A 25,423-nucleotide genomic window follows, 5' to 3' on the forward strand; every position below is an offset into this window, starting at 1 on the left:
TCTTGTCTAGACAGGATTAACCTCCATTAGATAACCATTCCTCTGGTAAACTGACATCTGAACAATTGTTGTCACCAGCCATAACTCACATGGTCCCTGACAATTTTAGAATAGAACTAAAATGACTATGATTAATAAATGTACGAAAACAGAGGAAACAATATAGGAACCCATTATAGACATTGCCAGTAAGTAATTGGAAGCTAAAGAGGCAGTTCACTAGGTAAAGGGCCTGCAATGCAAACGTGGGTGTCTGAATTTAACCACCAGCAGCCAGGTAAAAAGCCAGCCGCAGGAAGTGCAAATCTGCAATCTCAACACTAAGAACAGGCAAAGCCTAGAGTTTTTTGACCACACAGTCTAGCCAATGGATGGTAATTAAGTTCAGAAAGAGACCCTGTCTCAGAAGTTATGGTAGAAAATAATAGTGGAAAACGCTTGATGCCATCCTTTGGCCTTCACACATATAACTAACACACACACACACACACACACACACATACACACACACACTGTCTAACAGATATACAGTACTCTAAACACATTCTTCATAAATGTGAGGGTGGGGGATAAAGATGCTCATGGCCAAATATCTCTAAAGAATTATTTGTGCATGCCTAATCTAAAAACTTATAACTAAATAAGAAAATATTGGTGATCTCTATTGGATAAAGGAAAAATAAGCCCAAAAGGAACATGAAAATTCAGTTAAAAAGGAAGAAGGTGGTGAGTAGAAATATACAGATGTATATGAGTAGATATTGACCAAACAAAACTGTCATAACATTGCTTCGTGGAATTTACAACCTAAAGCAAATGAAAAATCCAAATTTGGGCATACATAAAAATAAAAATATAAATAAGTTTCTAACCTTAGCAAGGAAACAGAAAAGCATCAGTCCCTGAAAACAGCAAGAGCCACACAGGCCAGGCCCAGAGGGAGCCATATGCAGACCTAGGTAGTGCCTGTCATCAGGGAACATCCACATGATTTATTATTTCTTCTCTTGTTTGAGATTATTATATAATTGCACATTTTTTAACAAAATGCTCTTTTAGATACATAATAGAGGTTTGGGGTATAGAGAAGTCTCATCCCATGAAACCTTGTGAATGAGTTCAAGCAAATTCTGGGTGACCTTGAATAGCAGTGTTTTCCCTCGCCTTAGAGGCATTGATTTCCATTGGCTTGTTTACTCAATTATAGCAGCTAAATTGTAACTATGTGGTGTTTTCTTGGTCAGTGTTGTACTTTGTTTTTTAATGAAAATATAATTAGATCACTTTCTCTTTTCCCTTCCCTCCAACCAGCCCCTCCTAATTTCCCTCCTTCCAACTACATCTATGTCCCTTTCTACTCTCAAATTAATAGCCTATTCTTTCCCAGTTATTTTTGCTATAGTGTGTGTGTGTGTGTGTGTGTGTGTGTGTGTGTTGTGCAAGTACAAATATATGAATTCAAACTTCTGAATCCATTTCTGTTGTTTGTGTGTATATTCTCTCAGGGATGACCACTTTGTATTGGAGAGTGTGTTTTGTAAAAGCTTTCAAATTTAGAGGACTCTTTTCTAAGTGCTTTACTATTTGCCCTGTGGTCTCTGTGACTGGACAGACATCTAAACCATACTCTAGATCCCTGATAAAGTAACTTTCAGGCATCGCAGAATGTAAAGTAACTTTCAGACATCGCAGAATGAGGCTCCAAAGCACAGAGGTAGATGATTTATTCACACAGCTCACTAGCCACCACAGACAAAAAGAGTGTGTATCTGCTGAAGCAAGGCTATGCAGGTGTGCTCAGCTCAACCAAGCCCTGCAAGTGCAGGATGATAGCTGGTCGTCGGGGCTCAACACCTGCTATGGAATCAGAGAAGGAAGCATGACCAACAATCCACAATGAGGGAGGGCAAGGCCAGCTTCTTAAAGAAAGAAACATAGAGAAAAGGTAAAGCACACAAGATATAGGAGACAGTAAGCATGAGTGTCAACATAAAGAAAGATGGCTACTCCTTTTACAACATCCTGACAGACCATTTTAGTCCTACTTTGATAAATAGGAGTTTTATTATTTTCAAATTTTGAGCATGAATAGCAGTATCAAACATAGCTAATATTAGGCATGCGCAAGGAACATTTTTTCTATTTTTTTAAATTTAAAGTAAATTTTATTATAGAAAGTTTATCACATAATTAGATACCTTTCTATTGCTACACAATGTTTGCTCATCAAGTCACCTGGTGATGGCAAGTACTACAGAACTGACTGTAAGAGAATAACAGTAAAAACCGCTTACTGGGGATGGCAAGATGGCTCAGTAGTAAAGGCACTGACTGACAGCCCTGCAGACCTGAGTTCAATCCCTGAGACTTATAGGGAAGGGAAGAACTGACTCCAGAAAACTGTGCTCCAATTCCCACACTCTGGCATGCGTGTATACACATACAAAAGAAATAAAATGGTAAAACCAATGCCTCAATGATTTAAGTTATAAGCATGAGCATGACACTGGTACATGCTTCTTGTATCGGTATCAAGAACGTAAAAATGTCTTTATTCAAAAATACAAAAGAAATCATCAGTAAGCATGGACAATGACAGCAACAAACGACTATATCTTATCTCCTGAACCCAGTGACTGATGAGTACAGTGTTCAGCCAAAATTTTTCAGTCTTTTGCAGAATCAAAGCAAGCATGGCACTTCCCTTTACTTCCCCTGGGTCAGCATCTTTGCAGCTCGAGGCCCGCCTGGACAACAGAGCATGCCACGCATGCCTAAATAGTAGCAGTGATGGTGCCATCTTCAGTCACTTCGCTGGGGTTATGGGAACCATACTGAACAACTTTAGTTCCAGAGCTTTTTATATATCCCTTAAATCAATTGGGTTTGTGATAATCACACCATCTTTTCTTACTTTCAGACTCCCCCAGTTCTGCTTAATAATAACCTCCTTCCCTTGGTCTCACTGGAATTGCTATAGCATGGGCTGAATGTATACACCTTGAAGCATTACGGATTGAGCATCTACACCAAAATTTACACCTTTGGCATGAGCCCAGCTGAGATGCAGAAGCAGTGCCCGGGACACTAGTCCTATCTAGTGAAGGACTGTGTGAGATGTTCTAAATATTTATGCCCAGAATCAGGAGTAGCTCATTTTAGGGGCAGGCCATTCACAGGGAGTGATGAAGGGCATAATTTTCTTTCTTTTGATGTCTGCCCTATTATAACTTTTCGTAAACCTTCTCATTACCTCATCCTGCTACTGAAGTCTCAAACCTTGGTCAACTCTTTAAAACTTTAATAGCTTTCAAACACATATCATTTCACATTTTGAGTTCAGCATTTATTCTTTATTCATGTTTCATATGTGACTCAAGAGTAAAACAGTATTTTATAAGGAACACACATTTAGATTCATCTTAATTGGTGTGGAATACAATAACAAATTGCCAGAGATGGTGTAGCTTAAATAAGCACACTATTTCTCAACACATTAAAGGTGAAGAATTCCATATCAAGAAGCTTGACTCTCTGGCTTGTGGCAAAGACTGCTCACTACCCGGTAGATACCCATCTTCTCACTCTTGATATGTGATAGAGCAGCAAAAGAAAAAGCGAATATTCTCTCATCTTTACTGGGGTGATGAGTTCTACTCATGAGGGTCCTGCCATCCTGACTCCCAAGTCACAAACTCCAAATGCCACTATAGCTAGGCTCAGGATTTCATAATACAAGTTTATTGGGATAGGATACAATCTTGCCACACTGGGACAGTCCTCCTCCATTTGTCCCTGCTCTAGCCTGGCTCCTCCATTTTTATCAGCTCTTCTCTCATTGTTCATATTTTCTATTGGAGAAAATTTTCCTCTGTCTAAAAAGTTGCCTTTGGTATTTATTTTGATAAAGAACTGTTTGTGGCCAGTTCTCTTTTAATGGATTGGGGATATTTTTTCCCTCACCTCTGGAGCTCCCCAAGTATGTACTCATAAGTGGGTAGCTGTTTTTATGAGGATTATAATTTTATTCTCTAGCTGTTTGTTAAAATTGGTCTTTTATGGACCTTGTTTAGTTCATCAATAGGCTAATGGCTACTTCCTTAGTATTATTGCTTAGACATTCTATGATGATGATGAAGATGCTGATAGTATTCTTGTTTTGAGCATCTGTGACTAATTTTTCTTTTCATAAATTGTTAAATTTCACAGGTATTTTCTCTTAAAGCTTTTCTTCTGTGATATTCTCTTATCTATTTGATCTATTTTATCCATGGATACATTTTTTCAGTACTCAGGATGGAACCTAGAGCCCTATGCATGTTAGCTAAGTGCTCTACCACTGAGTTATATCGCCAGTCCTATTTTTGCTTTTTACTTTTGAGACAAGGGCCTACTGGTTTTTTGTAATATGGCTCTTAATTGACTCTATCCCAGGCAGGTCTTCAACATGAAATATTCTCATCTCAGTAACCCAGTGCCAGAAGTCTCTGCTCAGGCACATGTGTTTAAACTTTCTCTCTTCTCTTATATGTTTTTTATATGTACCTCTGCATTGTTTCCTTCTTGACCTCTCTGTTTTCACTTAGGGTTTTTGTGGAGGGTGGTGCTGAGTGTATGTCTATGCACCACTTGCATGCAGGTGTCTACAGAAGCCAGAAGGCAATGGATCCGCTGGAACTGGAGCTACAAATATTTGCGAGCCATCTGATGTGTGTGGTGAGGATAGAACACAGGTCTTTTGCAAGAGCAGCATGTGCTTTCAACTGTTCAGTCATCTCCAACTTCCATTGGGGAGTTCACAATTTCTTCTTTAGTTAGGTCCAATCAACTACCAAGTACATATGCCATATTCTTAAATTCAATACTACATATTTGAGTTATAAAATTTTTATTTTGTCTTTTTTATATATTAAATCTTTGGTGAGAAAATCTATACACTATTCTCTGTATTTCCTTAAATAATTGTGTCCAATTATGTAATATATGTTTTCCCATATTCTTTTCATCTAGCCCTGTCCACTAATATGTGATAGTTTTTATATAATGTAGATATTTTGTATGGAAATAGTAAAAGGGCTTTGGGTATTTTTCCCCAGAGAAGATTCACCCTATGTGTTAGCAAAGAGATGTCAGAATGCAAACATATCCCTTCCATCTAACGGACAGACCATGATGTTTTGATATGAAGACAGTCTCTTTGAGAGGAACCATTCCAATTTCAAACAAAGAATTTTGTTATTTCCTTAAGAATCCCTAAATTCCAAATTTAATTCTTTCAATATTCAGAATTACAGAAATGCTATCCTATTTTCAGCTTCTTTGTCATTGACCTTTTAATTTGCTAGACAACACACTGGAAATTCAGCGAATGACTCAATGGAAAACACACATGTGTCAGATTTACTTTGCTCTGCTCTGTTCTCTTCAGGTTTTTGGCATCTCTGAATCTTATTGCATTGGTGGCCTCAAACTCTATTCTTTATTTCTCACTTTAATTCACAACCATGAGATCACCCAAATCGTTTCTGGTGCTTTCTTTGTCTCACAAGGCCTGCCCGTCAAGATGCCTTTGTTTCTCCCAGTGCTCCACTTGCCCTCCACCCCATTAAATATATCAGCAAAGGATCTAAGAGAGAAAAAAATCTCTCCTCTCTCTGGATTCTTGTTTTTCGGCAACCTCACTGGTACCCTGTAACCTTCAAGGAAATGGGATTCAGGAATTTGTTTACCTTCTCCAGGTGTTTCAAGAAGGACCATTGCTGCACTGAATGTTCCTTCATGACTGGTAGACCAACGTCTGCCATATTCAAGTTTTTTACCTAACTCATGACAACAGCCTTCCCTTAGTAGAATGGCATGAGAAAACAAATACTTTTTTACAAGGCACTAAATTACCAAAGTGGTAAAGATACAATATTGTCTTTACATAAGTGACAATTCCTTATGCATTGTCTTGTTTGATCAGTTGTCCATACGATGTGGCTTTTTGGAAGAGGATCACAGGGACACCAGACAAAGCAATGCTTCTGCACACACTCTGCCGCAGGAAAGGTCTCACATGATTCAGTTCCCTATTGTTATACAGTTCATACCAGATTTCATTAAATCAAATTGCAGTCTGCTTTTTATCCTTTTTGGGGGTTTAGATGTCTTTGATTAGAATCACATGTTGGAATGCAGGATGTTGAGTGCATCGTTCCCTTTCTCCTTGTTAGCAGCCAAGACAATGTACTTGATAGTTAATGATCCTCCAGCCAGGAAAAATGATCTAGACTCACCCATGATTTCTTTAGGGGGAAAAAAACACCTTTGAAGTTTATTTTCCAGTCAGAGTCTTGGAGTAAAACTCAACTTCTTCCATGATGTAGTGAAATTAGATCTGAATATAAAAATTTCTAATCTTGAACATAGACATTTCAAAGAACATCTGCAATTATATTATTTTCTCTTGAGAGTTTTGGATTATGTTTCTGTGCAATAAACCTTTTCATACCTATGTTTACATATTTATATTGTTTTCCCCAATAGAACTGTTATGGAGTAGTCTTATAAAAACCAAAACACGTTCAAGCTTGCTAAACAAGTGTTCTATTCAAATTAACCATATGTTAAATCATTTTCTAAATGGAAGAAGCTCTTGAATTACTTTTTGGACATGTAAATGGCCAGCAATAGATCAGATATTAGTTATATGAATTAGTTCTGATTTCCTTTAACTGTTCCTTTGGAGAAATTAATTAATTCTATTAGGAATTAATCAAGTGCTTATACAGATTAATTTCTTATTAATATGTTAAAATGAAGCTGATTGATAAACCTCCATGGGAATTTTTTGACAGAGCTTTCTCAGTATATTACTTCTCCCTAGAAAATTCTAGCAGATAAATCCTAACTGGAAACTAGAAAATGAATGGCTATGCCTGGCCTCCCTATTATAACTAATCTGCCATCACTGCAGAAAAACACAGAGTAATAAGTAAGAGACTTACAAGACTTCTCTGACAGTCAGCAAGGTGAGGCTGGATTTTCTTTCCATACCCAACTCCTCCTCGAAGATTGGTGTTAATTCCATCTGCATTTAAAAGCCAACCTTTTAAGGCCAATTACACTTTACCCAAATTTCCATCTTTCATCCCTGCCTTTCTTTGTCTTTTTCTAACATTTCTACTTCCCAAAGCACTCAGTTATTCATTATCTATTACCTAGGAAACCATGTATGACCCCTATGTCCAGGTGCTAGCCATTACAGGACTCTAAGTTTGCAGGCTGTATTTCTTCTAATACAGAAAGAGATGACAAGTTTCAAGAAATTCACCGTTGGGAAAAAAATAAAAGGAACTGTACTTAAGATTGGTCCACATGTTCTTATCTAGGACTGATGGTCATTAGCATCATAGCACAGACTCCGAAAGTTAGGCAATATACTGTGCATAAGAGTTGTTTAGTGTCTTTAATCTTTGGTTGCACTTTCAGAAGAGATTTGAAATGTTTCTGTGTGTCTAGCCTTCCATGTATATATATATATATATATATATATATATATATATATATATATATATATATATATACTATATATGTAGAGAGAGATCTATCACTATCTCTATATATATTCTATAGTCTATATATAAAGAGAAATAGATATAGACATATATACAAAAAGAGAGCTAGACATAGAGATAGATGATAGATGATAGATAGATAGATAGAGAGAGATAGATGATAGATAGATAGATGATAGATAGATAGATAGATAGATAGATAGATAGATAGCATGCTTTGGTCCAGGATTTCCTCACTCTTCTCCCTTTTAGAATGATAATGTATATCCTTTGCCATTATATGTTGGAAGTATGTGATCTTTTTTTATTTTGAATTTATAGGATACTTCTGTTGAGAGATTGCCTGAATTTCAGAAGAATCTTTGAACTTTGGACTTTAAAACATTGTTGTAACTGTTATAGACTATGGACATGTTTGAAGTTGAACTAAATGCAGTTTTCATTGTGATATTGTTACAAGCTTATGGGAGTCAGGGAGTGGAATGTGGTAATTTAAATGCAGTTGGCCCCCATAAGCTCATAGGGAGTGACACTATTAGGAAGTGTGACTTTATTTGAATAGGTATGATCTTATTGGTAGAAGTGTGTCACTTTGGGGAGAGTGGGCTTTGAGTATCAAATATGCCCAAGTCACACTCAGTGTCTCAGCTCACTTCCTGTTTCCTGCACAAGACATAGAACTCTCAGCTACCTCTCCAGCACTGTATCTGCCAGTACACTAATATGCCCCATTGTGATAATGTACTAAACCTCTGAACATAAGCTCCCCAGTTAAACGTTTTCCTTTATAAGAGCCGCTGTGGTTATGGTATGTCTTCACAGCAATAGAAATATTCCAGTATATGTACTCTTTTAGTGTATATGTGTATGTTGGTCTTTAAAATGTGACTTTTTTCTTTATACTTTTTACTATCAATACATATTTTAAAACAAAATTTCTAATTGATTTCTTTTGATTCTATCAACACTTCTTTAGTCATTTTCTTTTTAATTTTTTATTAAATTTATTTTGTATGTGTAGGGTGTCCCACATGTGACACATTGTACATAAGGAAATCAAGGGCACTCAGGGGAAGTGGTTCTTTCCTTCCACAATACGGGTCCTGGAGAAATCATATGCTTTGCCACAAGTGTTTTAAGCCACTTTGCCACGATCCCCACCTAATTCACTTTCTTATTATCAGAATTTATATTACTTACAATACCTACTTTTCTTACAACTTTTTAATTATACTAGAAGACTAGAAATTATACTATAAAAATCTACTGTATTTCTTATATTTTGATTGAAGTCATTTGTAACTACTTAACAAAAAGCTGCAGAGAACTCTTGTCTCCTAAAAAAAGATTAACAAAAGCACCGTGTATGTTAATGTACAGACTGACCTTCCAATACGTGTACACTGTTCAGTGTTTAAATCATGCTGAATTAAATCTGTGTGTATAACATCTATCAGTTCTTGGTGAAAAGATTCAGAATCCTTTCTTCTAGCTTTCTGAAATGTCTAGTCCCTTAGTGTTTCCTGTTGTCACCCTACCATCCACTACAAGAACTTCTTTCTCCAACTTATTTTCTCAACTGAAAGCCAACACATATGCTATTTAACTTGTGTAATGTGTTGGAAATGAATTACTTTCAAAAAACCAACTATGAGAAAGATTGTTCTTTGTGAAAATTGGCTGTCACCTTCCACAATCCATCAACTGGTGAAAAGATACTTCTACACTTTAAGCGCAGATAAGATCCACAAATACATCTTCTCAAAGTGTGCATACATCATTTCTTCTTTTGTGTTCCTCTTGACTTCTCTCTGATTGGTGCTCATTTCCTTCTGTACGTTTTCAAGTGGAGCAAGTAACCAAACTAATCACAGATTGAGATCTTAGACACAAAAAGCTCTCTCAAAAAGTACTTGCAAAACCCACCACATGCCTGGTGTAGCTGAGATAAAAGTGAACAGCCTAAACATTGGGTCCTAAAGGGTATATGGTGGTTTCACATATAAACATGTGGGATTGCATATATATGTAGCTCTTTATTTGAATATCAAGTGAAAAGAAATGGTGAGCACAAGAAGTTTCACCAGTCTACAGTGTCCAAAAACAAATCTGACCCTGCCTACAGATATGTTGAGATAAAGGTGGCATAGAACTTTTGGACGTGACCAAATAATGACTGGTCCAGCTTGAGACCCATATCATGAGAGGAGCCCACCCCTGACACTGCCTGGAGGGGTAGACCCAAAGGCTGGATAACCTGGAGACCTAGGAGGGAACCAAACATGACTAACAAAAAAAATATGATATTCTGTTATACTCATAGATTATATCCTAGTCCAATTGTCATCAGAGAGGCTTCACACAGCAACTTTAAGAAACAGATACGAAGACCCACAGCCGAACCTGAGGCAGACCTCAGGGAATCCTGAGGAAGAAAGGGAGGAAGTATTCTAAGAGCCAGAGAGGCCATGGACACCACAGAAAACCACAGAATCAATTAATATGGGCTCCTAGGGACTCACAGAGACTGAACTGACTGAACAGAGCTTACTTAGGACTAACCTAGGACCTCTCCACATATGTTACACTTGTGTAGCTTGGTTTTCTTGTAGTTAGAGGAGGGGATGCCTCTGACTCTATTACCTGCTTTTAAGAACCTTTCATTCTACTGAAATTCCATTTCTAGTCTCAATAGGAGAGGAGGTGCCTAGTTTTACTACAACTTGATATACCATGGCTGGCTGACATACATGGGAGGGTTGCCCTTTCCTGGGGAGAAAGGAGGAGGAATGGATTGCGGGGGGGGGGAGTTGAGGGGAAGGACTGGAAGGAGAGGTGGAAGGATGGGGAAACTGTGATCTGGTTGGGAAAATATTCATTAATAAAAATAAATTTAAAAAAATAAAAGAAGAAGCAAGAAGTGTCAATGGATGGTAATTGGAAGAATCAGAATTACTATTATATGAAAAGAAATTGGTTGGGCCACAGTCAATTAATCCACTTGAGAAAAACTATTAAAAAACACATAATTGAAATCTTGACCAGCAGTATACTAGCAAGGTAAACAGAAGGGCTGTAGCTGCCGCTCAGTGGTAGCACACCTGAACAACATGTATGAGTTTAATCCCAGATTCTGAAACAAATCAAGTACTGTGAATGAAGCTATTTGAAGGGTTTAGCTTCTGGACAGCAAATATCTATAAATGAAAATAACATCTTTTTTTTTTTTGATTTCTCAAACTTAGAAGTCTGACCTCAAAATAAACACCCAGGAGCCATTCAGAGCAAGCCAATAAGCCAATAATTTTAAGTGATATTTTGCTTCCTGTACTCAGAGGAAACAGCTAGATAAAGTCTACCCAAATTCAGAGCACACACCAGCAAAAGAAAATTCCCACAGCTACATGTAAAGCCTTTAATACTTTTAAAATATTGGATGCTTTAGTTTGAGGGTTTTTGTCATTAGTTTTGCTATTGAGATATTTCCTTCTATACATAAAATTTTTACCAGTTTAGTATTTTGCTAAACATAGATAGTTTATATTTTTTCAATTCAAAGATACTATTTTCTTATGTTTCTCTTCTCTTCTGTATATTCCCTTCTTTTTCTCTACTCTTTTGTCTTCTTTCTTCTTACTTCTACTACTTTTTCTTCCTCTTCTCATCCATTCTCTCTCCATCTCCTTCTTCTCCTTGCCTCATCAAAATTATTCCAAAAGTGCTCATCAAGGTCATGTTAATGGCTTACTTTTGCATAAGTGACAATCCTGGCAAGGCTGTTGAGCTCAGACTAGAAATTTGTTTTATCTTTACACTCCTCCAACCCAATAAAGAAATAAAAGAGTTTTTCTTCTGGGCTACCCTGTGTCTGAGAGCAGTAAACCTTGACAGGTGACACTCACAGGATTTTTCTAAAAAAGAGCACAAGGAATGAATAGAACTCACAGAAACTGAGCCTAGAACTTTGCCTGCTTCACCTTTACTGATGATATTTTTCAACAGAAAAATCACAGTAAGGATTAGACAATATTAGATGCAAATAGCATTCAAGAAGAAACACCATTCAAGATTTGAATTTACTATTCAGAGGGGAAATGTGAATAGTTTGCAAATAGAGGTGCCAATTAAACTTTAAAAATGTTTTTAAATAGTCCTGTAGTGGCAGAAGTATGGAATATTTTTCTATTTAATTTATTCAAACTAAACACAGTAGAAGTCATTTTAGAAAGACACATCAGGCAATACTTCATCGGGGAGAAATAAAAAGGAAGTTATGAATCTAGAAGTCAACCTATTTCTGTCAGAGAGTACTGTTTTCTCAGTGTGCTTACAGAGAGAAAAGTTCGGTTGCCCTGGATTACCCATGCTACCAGAATTTTGATCATAATTGGCAGAATCATATGTTTCAGCATCAGAATAAAGCTGCAACACTCACGATGAATATCAAATCATGTACTCAAAGCATTTTAAGATTTTCACCCTAGCATTTTCTCACCAATTTCTTCCCCTTGAAACAGGTACCAATTCCTTCTTAAATATGTTTCTAACATGGAAAGCCTTTGGATTTTAACCCTAGGTCAATAGAGGGACTATTATCACAAGGGAAGTTAATACTGGTTTTCTCTCTTTAGACTAACAAGATTCTGGATTGTATTAGCAAACAAATCAATAGAAAGCCAGAAAAGATTCTTCAGGAGCAAGAAACCCCCTTGTCAGAACAAAAAAAAAAAATCTATGTGGACACCATGCCTCCCACATTAGAAGCAAATGTTTCATGCTATTGAAATCATCTCGTGACCTAACCATTCACCTTACCTAGAAGTAACACTTAACAGATCCCAGCCGGCTTCCAGAGTCATGTTTCCAGCCACACTCCTTCTTGCCCCCAGAGGCCATTTCATAAGTAACCTAACATCAGTTCAAACAGGATTCATTTTTCCCATCACTTTACACCTTAGAAAACTGATACAGACTTCCCCAGATGAAATTTAACACAGAACACAGGTTTATGAAGTGTGGAACCGCATTTCAAATGTGCACATAATATATTGATATAGGCTTTGGGAACATTTTTAGAGAATACAAATGTTCAGTATCCGAGACTTAAATGGCCTTTTTCACAGAGATACAGCTCATAAAATATTTCAGAAGACCAAGAAAGTCTAAAATATAGTTCCCTGTTTCCTTTCTAAAATTTTCATTTTAGAAATGAATTAGAATATTCAAATTTAGAATCAAACGGGATATCTAGCATCCATGTGTACATTGCAAGCAATTTATTGGGTAAAATCTGATGAAAATCCAGGTGATTTCTCTGTTGCTGTGATAGAAATGTTGACCAAAAGTAACTCTGAGAATGAATTAGTTCATTTTTGGAAGTTGGGACAAGAATTCAGTAGGAACCTGGGTGCAAGCATTGAAACAAAGATCATGGAGGAGTACTGCTTACTGGTTCACTCTCCATAGCTGGTTCAACTTGCTTTATTATATAACCCAGTACCACCTGCCCTGGATGGCACCACTTACAGAGAGCTGGTCCCTACTACATTAATCACAAATCGAGAAAATGCCCACAGGACAGTCTGATCAAGACATTTCCTCAATTGAAATTCCTTATTCCCAGATACAAGTTTGCCTCAAGCCATCAAAAATACCAACACAATACCTAATTATGAATTTCAAAGCTCAATTATTGTTTTTAAAGTTACAAGAATTAAAACCATGACAGCCCTGATGATATAAACAGTATGTGAACTACCAAACATTCTGCAAGCAAAAGCTCTGGTACTCTCAGTAAATAGAAAAGCCTCCAAAATAATATTTATATTGTAATTCTATATCTTATCTAAGAAATGTCAACAGGGATTTGACATCATACACATATTCTCTTTTTATATTATTCTCAAAAGCCTGAACATGTACCCTCCCAGCCAGCCTTCCTTGTGGGTATAAGTCACTATTCTAAAAGAAATTGTTTGTTTATCCCGAGCAATGAGCTCCAAAGTTAAATGGACTATGGGGAAAAAAAGGCACAAATTTCAATTATCTCAAGCTGCCACTTTTATGGGATGGTTTTCCAACTTCTTGAAATTAATTTCTTATTTGCTCTGTCTATTCAATCATAATGGTATCTAGACTCATCTACCTCAGACAATCTGTACTTCCTGTTTTCTCAGCTAGTACAATCTGGACTTCCTGCTCCCTCAGCTAATAATTTCCCCCTCCCTCATTTCCTCTAGGTCTTTTAACAAGTGTCACGTTGTCAAGTGTCAGTGCTACAATACTTAAGTTACAGCTCAGATCCCTCCAAACTCTCTACTGCTCGTCTTTGTGCTATTCTGCAATGTAGCACTATAATTTTGTGTTATTTATCTGTATTTCTCTTTCCATCTATAAACTGACAAAATACTTGAAGCTTTTGCTTAGCATTTTAGTGACTTTTAAGTCTTTAATTAACTCTTATACCCTTTATGTTAGAAATGGATCAGCCCCCAAATTGGTGTTGAGACACTAATTATTATATGAATGGGTATATAAGATAGATTTAGTTTCTCTTTTATCAACATTGCACCAAGTAGAATATATTTTGCTCTTCCAACAATCTGAATAGCAATCTGGAGAGTATTTTTGATTTATCTTATTTAAATGAAACTTAACCATATTAAATGGGGCTTAACATAAAACATAATTATATAATAAATATATAATAAATAATATATACAGTATTTTAATAGTTACAGATGGCACACATATATAATCTGTCTATACTCATGTTCCTTACATATTATTTATGGTCAATGTTGCCTTGTCTAGTGTGATTAATTTTCATCACAAGCATATAAAGCAAATAATATAATTTTATTCATTTATTTTTATTTTATTTGTATGGGTGTTTTTGATTGAATGTATGTATGTACACCACATGTGTGTTTGGTGCCTGTGGAAACCAGAGGAGGATGCCAGATCCCCTGTGCCTCGCATTACGGAGAGCTATGAGCTGTGATTATAGGTGCCTGTAATCAAATCCGGGGCCTTCAGAAAAGCAGGCCGTGCTCTTCATGCTGAGCCATCTCTCCACAGCTAAACTTCTGTTTGAAAAGATTTATTTTTATTTCCATGTGTGTGGATGTGGAGGGAGATGTGAACACTCATGAAGGTGGCGTGGAAAGGTGTTTCAGAACCCCTGGACCCGGAGTCATAGGACACTGAGCACCACTTGATGTGGGTGCCAGGAAGAGGATTTGGGTTCTCTATGAGAACAGCATGCATTCTTAACTGCTGGGGTATCTCTATATATATTAGAACTCTTATTATTGTAGTTACATAATTAGAGTCAGCTGATACCAATTTAAGCATATTTGAACATCATATGCCAAAAGTATGTACAATAAATGATTTAATAATGTATACAGAGAAATTACTGTTCTTTGGAAAATATCACTCTAAGAGACTGTCTAACTGCAAAGTAAGATACTTGAGATAATCCGCCAGCAGACCCAGTTCCTCAGGCTCCTCCATAGCACTATGACAATACCAGGAGCAGCCTCCCTCCCCTCTTCTCCATGCCTCCTATACACCCCACAGGCAATCCCTTCTTGGGCTTCCTTGACCCACTCACTCATCAGTGCACCCCAGTCTCCAAAACCATAGTAATTTCCTGTGAGCATACCAGCTGAGCATGCCAGTAAAACCAGCAACAAACAGTCAACACCCTATCTAAAAACCAGAAAAGTAACAGAAACCAAGGAACAAAATACCCATGCAACAAAGACAAACCCAGAAATCAGCACCTAGATGTATAATCACCCCAAAACCAGATGCCCAGATACCAGCATAAAAACACAATCAAAAACAGCCAGGGTGATATATCTCCACCAGAGCCCAGCTATCTTACCATAATAGGCCCTGAATATTCCAATACAGCTGAAGCACAAGAAAAAGACCTTAGAACCAACTATATGAATGTAGTAGAGGTCATTAAAGAGAAAATTAATAAATACCTTAAAGAACACTAAGAAAAAAACAAACAATTTAAAGAAATGAATAAAACTGTTTAAGACAAGAAAATGGAAATAAAAGCAATAAAGAAAATGCAAACCCATGAAATTCTGGAAGAAAATAATTTATAAATTTGAGCAGAAATTATAGGGAAAAAACTTTACCAACAGAATACCGGAGATAGAAGAAAGAATCTCAAGCACTGAACACATGATTGAAGAAATGTACACAGTGGTAAAAGAAAACACTAAATCTAAATGAAAATACTGACACAAAACATCCAGGAAATCCGGGGTCCTATGAAAAGAGCAACCCCAAGAATAATAGAAATAGAGGAAGGAAAAGAATTCCAGCTCAAATGCCCAGAATGTATTTTCAATAAAATCCGAGAAGAAAATTTGCCTAACCTATAGAAGGAGATGCCTATAAAGGTACAAGTAGCTTACAGAACACCAAATGAATTGGATTAACAAAGAAACTCCCCTCACCACATAATAATCAAAACACTAAACATATAGAACAAAGAGAGAAAATTAAAAGCTGCAAGGGAAAATGGCCAAGTAATATATAAAGGCAGTCCTATTACAATTACACCAACTTCTCAGCAGAGAGTCTAAAAGCCAGAAAGTCTTGGATAGATGTGCTGCAGACTCTAAGAGACCACACATGACAGTCTAGAATATTATATCCATCAAATCTTTCATTCACCATAGATGGAGAAAATAAGATTTTCCATGATAAAATGAAATTTAAATAATATCTTGCCAAAAGTCCAGTTCCACAGAAGGTGTTAGAAAGAAAATTCCAACCCAAAGAGGCTAATGAAAACACAGGAAATTAATAATCTCACATCAGTAAAACTAAAAGATGGGAAGAGCACGTGTGTGTGCACGCACATAACACACACACACACACACACACACACCACAGCCAACAATGCCGCTGCCACCACCACCATCACCAATGACAACAAAATAAAATCAATTAACAATCATTGGTCATTGCTATTTTGCAATATCAATGATCTCAATTTCCCAATAAAAAGATGCATTCTAACTCAATAGATGTATAAACAGGATCCATCCTTCTGCTGCATCCAAGAAACACACCTCAACATCAAGGATAGGTATTACCTCAGGGTAAAAGACTGGAAAAAGTTATTCCAAGCAAATGGACCTAAAAAGCAAGCTGTTGTAGCCATTTTATTATTTAACAAATTAGACTTCAAAACAAAACTAATCAAAAAAAGGAGGGGAAAGACACACCATACTCATCAAATGAAAAATCCACCAAGATGACATGTCAATTCTTAGCATCTATGACCCAAACACAAGGGCACCCACTTTTAAAAAGAAACACTGTAGGGGCTGGAGAGATGGCTCAGAGGTTAAGAGCATTGCCTGCTCTTCCAAAAGTCCTGAGTTCAATTCCCAGCAACCACATGGTGGCTCACAACTATCTGTAATAGGGTCTGGCGCCCTCCTCTGGCCTGCAGGCTTACACACAGACAGAATATTGTATACATAATAAATAAATAAATATTAAAAAAAGAAACACTGTAACAGTTTAAATCACATATTGACCCTCACACACTGATACGTGGAGACTTCAGTACACCACTCTCACCAATGGACTGGTCATCCTAGAGATACAGGGATGGCTCAGCATACAAATAACAGTAAGTGTAATCCTCCTTATAAGCAAACTGAAAAAAAAATACACGATCATCTCATTAGATGCAGAAAAGGTCTCTGACAAAACTCAACACCCATTTATGATAAAAATTCCTAGAGAGATTAGGGACACATAAGGGCAGTTTGCACTGGTTCTATAACCAACAACAAGTTAACTGGGGAGAAACTCAAAGCAATTCCACTAAAATTCAGGAACAAGACACGGCTATTCACTCTCTCCATACGCATTCAATGTAGTACTTCAAGATTTAGCTAGAGCAGTAAGACAAATGAAGAAGACCAAGGGAATTCAAATTAAAAAGGAAGAAGCCGAAGTATTACTATTTGTAGATGATATGATAATATACTTAATTGCCCCTGCAAAAAGACCCATCAGGGAACCCCTACAACTGATGAACAATTTCAGCAAAGTGGCTGGATATAAGATTAACTCAAAAAAAAAAAAAAACAGTAACCCTCCTATATACAAATGACCAATGGACTGAAAAAGAAATCAGGGAAACAACACCTTTCACAATAGCCATAAATAATATAAAAATGTCTTGAAGTAATTCTAGGAAAGCAAGTGAAACCAAGTGATCTCCGAAAACTGGCAGTTGGGTAAAAACAAAAATGAAATTTTTGTTGCTGTTATTGTTTTAAATAATACTCAACATAATGTTTATTTTTAATGTAACTTATATATGAACTTGGGGAGTGTTCTCAAATAAAACCAACTGCAGTAACATAAGGCCATTTATTTCAAGTGACTGCATTTAATTATTCCAAAGTCTGGATATTTATCTTCTGCTGACCCCAGAATAAGAGTGAACAACAAGATGTAAGACCCCAGGAGAACAAGGCCCTCTAAATCAACTAATCAAAGCTTATATGAATTCACAGAGACTAAAGCTTCAAGCACAGGGCCTACATAGGTCTGCACCAAGTCCTCTGTGTATATAGTATAGCTTTCAGTTTAGTATTTTTATGGGACTCCAGAGTTTATGAACAAGTGTGTCTTTGACACCTGTGCCATTTCCTTCTATTGGTTTGCTTTGTTCAACTTCAATATGATGGTTTTTGTTTTCTCTTTTAATATTTTATTTTGTCAAGTTTGGTTATTAACCTTTTAGAAGCCCTTAAAAATAAAAGAAAAAGAAACACTAATAAACAAGAAAATGGGGTACATTGAGGGCTGAGGAGATGGTCCAACAGTTGAAAACGGGGTGCATTGAAGGCTGAGGAGATGGTCCAACAGTTGAAACACCGGCTGTGCAAGCAGAGGACAAGAGTGGATTCCAGAACCCACAGAAATTCTAGGTGGGAACTGCAGCTCATTTGTAATGCTAGCCTAGCCTAGGAAGGCCAAGACAAAGCATTCCAGGTGCCAGCCTGCTGGCAAGACTAGCCATTTTGGTGAGATGTGGGTTTGAGTAAGAGATCCTGCCTCAAAAGAGAAGATGGAGAGAAATTAAAGATTCCTGACATCAACCTTGGGCATCCAGATACATGCATTACCCTTGTTTACCCACACACATACAAGCATGGACACAACACATACATGCATACCACATATCCATACATATGAAAAACAGAAAAAGAACATAATAAAAATGATTTGTAGTGCCAATTACATGATACCCCTATAAAATTTTCTTCCATTACTACAAACTAGCAAGGCCATATTAATTAATAATCTTGTAGGACATCAATTGAATGACTGGGTTCCCTTTTAGTTTGTCACTTACAAAGTGTATAAACCTTAGGATTTATTCAATCATCCCAGTGGCTGAAATTTTTTATGTGTAAAAGGAAATATAATAACATAATCCAGAAGGACTAAAGATATATTAATACATTTTATAATCATTTAACTTGAACATAATACATGAGTCTATAAGATTTTTAAGATATATCTGATATATCTAGGTATAAATGGATGGATATAAATATATAATAAATTCTTGAAAATAGAAAGTATTAAATAAATTTTAGTTATTAACACTATTTCAAAAGTTAAATAAAAGCATGATTTCATAGATATGATTAATAAAATTGTAGTATAAAAATGAAGCTTTTTTCACAAAGAAAATAACTTACTTTATTAATAATAATAATGTAGATAATTTGACACATCATCTATTTTGAGTAGAACTTAGTTTCCACATTGTCTTTGATACAAAAATGAAACTAAAATATGGATTTATCTCTGAACAATTCCTTATGTTTGGGAGCAATTTTTCCCAAGCCTTTGGACAGGTCAGAAGACAAAAATGATTTCTGTGGCTTTAGCCCAAATTTCGGTACTAAGGTAATGAAGTCACTGACAACTAAAGCCTTCTCTAAACATCATGTATCAGTCTTTTGCAAGTTTTGGAATTGGAAAGCCGGATCATCTGTCTGGCCAACTGAAACATGAACCCTTTCCCTCTAGATAAGAAGTATCATTATGTATGCACCAATAGCGTAACAAACATGGAATCAAATTTCATTAATCCGTTAAGACTCTACTGGGCCTAACATTAAGAGAGATGGTGTTTCCAGGGCTTCAGATATAGCTCTGAACTAGAGTAAAGAAAATGGGAGAACAAAAAACAAAACAGACTCCATACACTAACGGAATGCTTCTTCTAGATGAGATGAGCGAAAGCTGCCACACTTTCAGTGTAAGAGGACGGGCACCAGGAAAAGCCTTCAGCAGCCCTGGTACTGAGAATCAAATGCAGAAGGAATCCTTCTGGACATACTGAAACTTCTGGTTCAACCCTAGCAGTAAAACGTGGGCACATTAAAGGCTTGCCCCATGGGAATCTGGTCTCTAGGAAGATAATGAACTCCAGCATGACACAAAGCCCCTCTTGATTCTTTTAATCACATAAATAAATATTCCCCTAATCATGTGTAGTTCTTTGAATGAATGTCAAGAACGATCTAGTGTTTAGCATCTGGGATCAGATTAGTCGGGAAAGCAAAACGGTGGGTTTGAGCATGCCAACCCACATACATGCAGCAGACGGCTTAAGAGATCTCGCTGTGAGAAAGCAGGTAGGGAAGAGAATGACAATATGAGATCTGCAATGCCTAGTCCAAACATCATTAGAGAATCTACCTCTGGCAGCTGATGGGAGAAGATGCAGAGACCCACATCCAAACATTAGGCAGAGAAAGGGGGGAGGGAGAGAGGGGGGAGGGAGAGAGAGGGAGGGAGAGAGGGAGAGAGGAAGAGGGAGGGAGAGAGGGAGAGGGAGGGAGAGAGGGAGAGGGAGGGAGGGGGAGAGAGAGAGAGAGAGAGCAAGCCCAGGATGGAGGTCCGCATTGGCCCCTCCTTAGGAGCCCAGAGAACCCCACGGAAGAGGAGAAAGAATTGAGGGGAACAGGGGGATGGAAGACACTGGGAGAGCATAGCCCATAGTATTAACTAAACTGGGCTCAAGGAGGCTCACAGAGACTGAAGCAGCAATCCCTGAGCTGAGCCTGCATGGCTCTTCACTAGGTTCTCTGCATAAATTTTATGGCTGTTGGTTTGGTATTTTGAAGGGACTTTTGAGAGTAGGATTGGTGGTGTCTCTGACTATTTCCCCTGCTTTTGGGGCCCTTTTCCTCCTACTGGGTTTTCTCTCTAGTCTTGATGTGAGGATTTGTGCCTGCTCTTCCTCTATCATATTTTGTTGTGTTTGGTTGATATCCCTAGGAGACCCGCTCTTATTTGGGGAGGGGGGAGGTGTCTGGGATAGAGGGTAGATGGCACAGGGAGCTGGAAGGAGTCCAGGGAAGGGAAGCTGCAGTTGGGATGTTCTGTATAAAAGAAGAATAAATTTTAAAAATCTTTAAAGAGAAAGAAAATATGACATCTGGGCATTTCTGTCACTTACAGTGGAGAAGCTGTTACTGGTGGGCCTATAAGACCAAGAACAACGTGAGGTCCTTACTGTAAAATGCAATTCTCCCAGGGCTAGAGGGCTAAGAAATCCCAGAACAGGTCCTCGGAGACCTTGAACATGTATCATTCATTATTTTTCTGAAAATTGGTAGATGCAGACAAGAAGTACGAGTAACAGAATTTTGAAACTGGAAGAAAGAAGTGACTTATTTTAGAATAGATGTACACTTTAATAAAATACTTTTTTAATTCAGAATAACCTTAGGTAGTACACTGTATTTCTTGTGTTGTTAATTTTATTTTCTGGAGAAATAAAGTTTCCATCTCCCTTGATCAGAACACATCAATTTCTGCTATCACTGCACCTGTTTGTAGCAAAGGTACACTTATATCTATGAAGCTCTTAATCCTGAGTGAAAGCCTCCATGAGGATTAATAAAGTAAGTGATCTACCTCACAAGCAGTAATAGATCTGTCAGGCTGTCTGTACCATGTTTGTATTCATCAATGCTTCCTAGGGGAGATGCACAGCACTTCAGGGTATCTTTAAAATATAGAATTTTCTAGAAAAAGTCCTTAGAACTTAGGGATCAGCAAACGTATCTTTTCATTTCATCTGTGTGTTCTCACCATGGTATGTAGACACATCTTTGTCAATTAGGACTATTTGTCTCAAGATCTACAGATGACTCTATCTGTTCTATGAGGAATCATCTCTGTATGGATATAATATATATTTATTTAACATTCCATAAAACATTTAGTTCTACCTATTCATGCTCATAATCCTGAAGTTATCTGTAGACTTTTCTCAACTGTTAAGTGAACTATTCATCTTTTAGAAGTAAATAAATCTAAAGACACCAAAGGAACAAAAGGATTCTGTTCTTCTCACCCTTAAAGATCTCTACTTAGGCATATGAATATTATGAGTTGAAACTGATCATTTGACACAACCCATGTAATGTCTATTCCCAAATGCTCATCACTCTATCAATAGCAGGGTAATCTACACCCAGGCTTACAAGGAAGAAATTTTTTAAAGCATGTGTCAATAAACGCTGACAGCCTTTGTTAAGCTTAGCTTAAAGATGGAGCTGCTCTCTGACATGAATAAAGTGGTCATCCATTGGTACAGCAGATGCTCATGTAAAAGAAAATTCAAATTCATCACACACATTTTCTGGTGTCTTCAATTAAGCAAGTTCTCTCAGAAATTTATCCTTTGTTTCACTTAGAAAAGAGGATGTATGAATTGGACAGGACTTTTTTCACAGAGTCTGAAAGCACTTTTTAGTGTAACATTGAGCAAGCCTTTTACCTCAACAATAGAAGCAGAACCTACAGTTTACAAGCAGGGCTAATCCAGGCCACTGTCCCAACTGATTCCAATACTTTCTTTTTAAAAAGCAAGCCTTCCCTGCTTCCACTAGCCATGCACTGATCTCCACTGCTGGATAACAGTTCTTGTATTCCAGGCACAGAGTGAATGGGGATGGTCACAACACATAGACCTGACCAGTGAGAAATGTTTCAAATGTGTGCAATAGCTCCCAGAAAAAGAGGTACTTCATTCCCACCCCTAAGCTAGGTTTACTGAGAGGGTAGATGCCTGACTTACTGTTGCATGGTGAGAGCAACTTTAAAATGAGAGCAGGAGAGAGAGGATATAGGAAAAAAGGCAAAGGTAATTAAGACCAAGTGTTTTTATTTGTGTTTATTCAGCTTCAAAACATCTAATTACATGAAATTAAGAATCACAGATTCTTGTGTAATGACAGAAATTTATATTTATTTTATCTAGGCTTTCTTGCATTTTTAATTCAATCCTATCAGGCTGTTACTAATACTAATATATATACAATACACATATATAATGCAGATATCAAAACATATAGCCATGAATGCAAAAGGCTTTTTGAATTCACGAGTACCGTACAAAGTGAGGGGTCCCTTCACTGAAACACACCACTTCTCTGACATAGAATTGTAAGTTCTACTTCCAAGATTTAAGCCACAGTAAAGTCACAGAGTACCACATTCTTGCCCAGTGTACAAATGAGCAGTTTATTTTATCAGGTATATTGGGATGACTATGTAAGACAAATTTCTTGGGTTCCTTTTTTTTTTTATCAAGGTATCTCCTTCATTGCTTTCCCTCTCTGTCCCTCCCTCATTTGACCTTTTCATTCTGCTATGCTCTCATTCCCCGTCTCCTCCCTTCTACCACCCCACCCCAGCCTCCAGTTTACCCAGGAGATCTCGTCTATTTCTCCTTCCCGGGGTGATCCACATGTCACTCTTAGTGTTCTCCTTGTTACCTAGTTTCTATAGAGCTGTGGGTTGTTGTCTGGTTATCCTTTGCTTTATATCTAGCATCCGCTTATGAGTAGGTACATACCGTGTTTGTCTTTCTAAGTTTGGGTTACCTCACATGGAATGATATTTTCTAGTTCCATCCATATGCCTGAAAATTTCATGATATCATTTTTTTACATTTGAGTAATACACCATTACCATATTTATTTTCTTTATCTATACGTCAGTTGAGGAGCATCCAGATTGCCTACAGGTTCTGGCTATTACAAATAATGCTGCTATAAACATGGTAGAGCAAATGTCCTTGTGACATGATTGAGCATCCGTGGGACATATGCCCAAGAGTAGTATTGCTGGGTCTTAAGGTAGATTGACTCCCAATTTTCTGAAAAATCACTATACTGATTTCCAAAGTGGTTGTACAAATTTACACTCCCACCAGCAGTAAAGGAGTGTTCCCCTTACTCCACATCTTCTCCAACATAAGCTGTCCTTGGTGTTGACAAATTTCTGTTACAACTGATGCCTAATAGAATGGTACGGTCCTGAAATTGTAGTTACTGTTTATTATATTGCTGTTTGTATAAAAGTTTGTGTGGTTGATTCCTGTCAGTCTCAACTCTAACCTGTAATTTACAGAAACCATGGAAAACTTCTGAGTGAGGTTCATTCCGATGGATATTTGAGTCTTAATATTAAAGATTGCACTGATGGGTCTGGAGAGATGGTTTGGTTAGTGAGGTGCTTGCTGTGTGAGTATGAGGACCTGAATTTAATTCCCAGAACTCATACAAAAAAGAGCTGGATGTGGCAGTGTTCATTTGTAATCCCAGCACTGGAGAGACAGGAACAGGTGGTGTCCTAAGGTTCACAAGCCAGCCAGCCTAGTCCCCTTGGGGAGCTCCAGAGACCATGTCTCATGAAGCATCATGAACAACTCCTGAAAAATAACACTCAGGGCTGTCCTCTAGTCTCTACAAGCAACTGCACACACATGTACCCATTCATCTGCACACTCCTGTAATCATATACATAGACACACATGCATACATAATAAATAATAATTGCATTTGTATATTTGTATTGCCAGGGCAAATACTTGAGGAGTGTTCTCCCTCATGAAAACACTCCTCTGCTCTAGGAGTACACATCCTAGTATTGTTTAACTATATATACTAGAATATGATGCTACAGGATTCACATATATTATATGATAGCATCTGCAATAAGCTAACATATCTAGCTTTTTATGTAACTACTTTTTACATGTGACAAGATCAGTTAAAATCTTTGTATAAAAATTGTCCAAAGCCATGTGATTTTATTAACCACAAATCAATGACTTAGGTCTTAAATATTTTCTTTTTCTTGTCAAGGCAAATACTCAGAGCTGTAATTCAGAAGTTTCTCATATTATATTCTAATTCTCTAGATGGTTCACCCTACATATCTGCTGTTGTTAAAGCCTCGAACACATGATCTGTGCTTTCCTCCCCTCCTTCCAACATTATTTTGTCCTCTGTCTCTGCTCTTTGCTTGTGTCTCACTCTGCTTAGCACCATGTTTTCTTTATCTACCCATCAAAGACCTACCTAGATCCTTTGTACCCCTTGTCTATTGTGGATAATACTACTATAAACATATAATTCAGGTATTCTGTCAGGGCTCTGCTTTCACCACGATGAGCCATATTCTAGTTTAATTTCGAATGCCTTGAGGATATTTATTTAAACTATTTTTCATAAAGAATTCAGGAGTGTACATTCCACCAACACTAAAGCAATTTTCCCTTCCCTCTACATGCTCAGACACATTATTTCTTATCTTTTAATAATAGCCATCATTACTGGAATGAGATGGTATATTGCACAAAAGTTTAAATTTGTTTTCTTGACAATTAACATTGAGCACAATTTTATACAAACATTGGACATATTTTTATTTTCCAACATATCTAATGTTGGAAAACAGCTGTTTGGGTTGTGTGTCTATTT

This window comes from Arvicola amphibius, chromosome 4, assembly GCF_903992535.2.
Source record: "Arvicola amphibius chromosome 4, mArvAmp1.2, whole genome shotgun sequence".
Taxonomy (NCBI): domain Eukaryota; kingdom Metazoa; phylum Chordata; class Mammalia; order Rodentia; family Cricetidae; genus Arvicola; species Arvicola amphibius.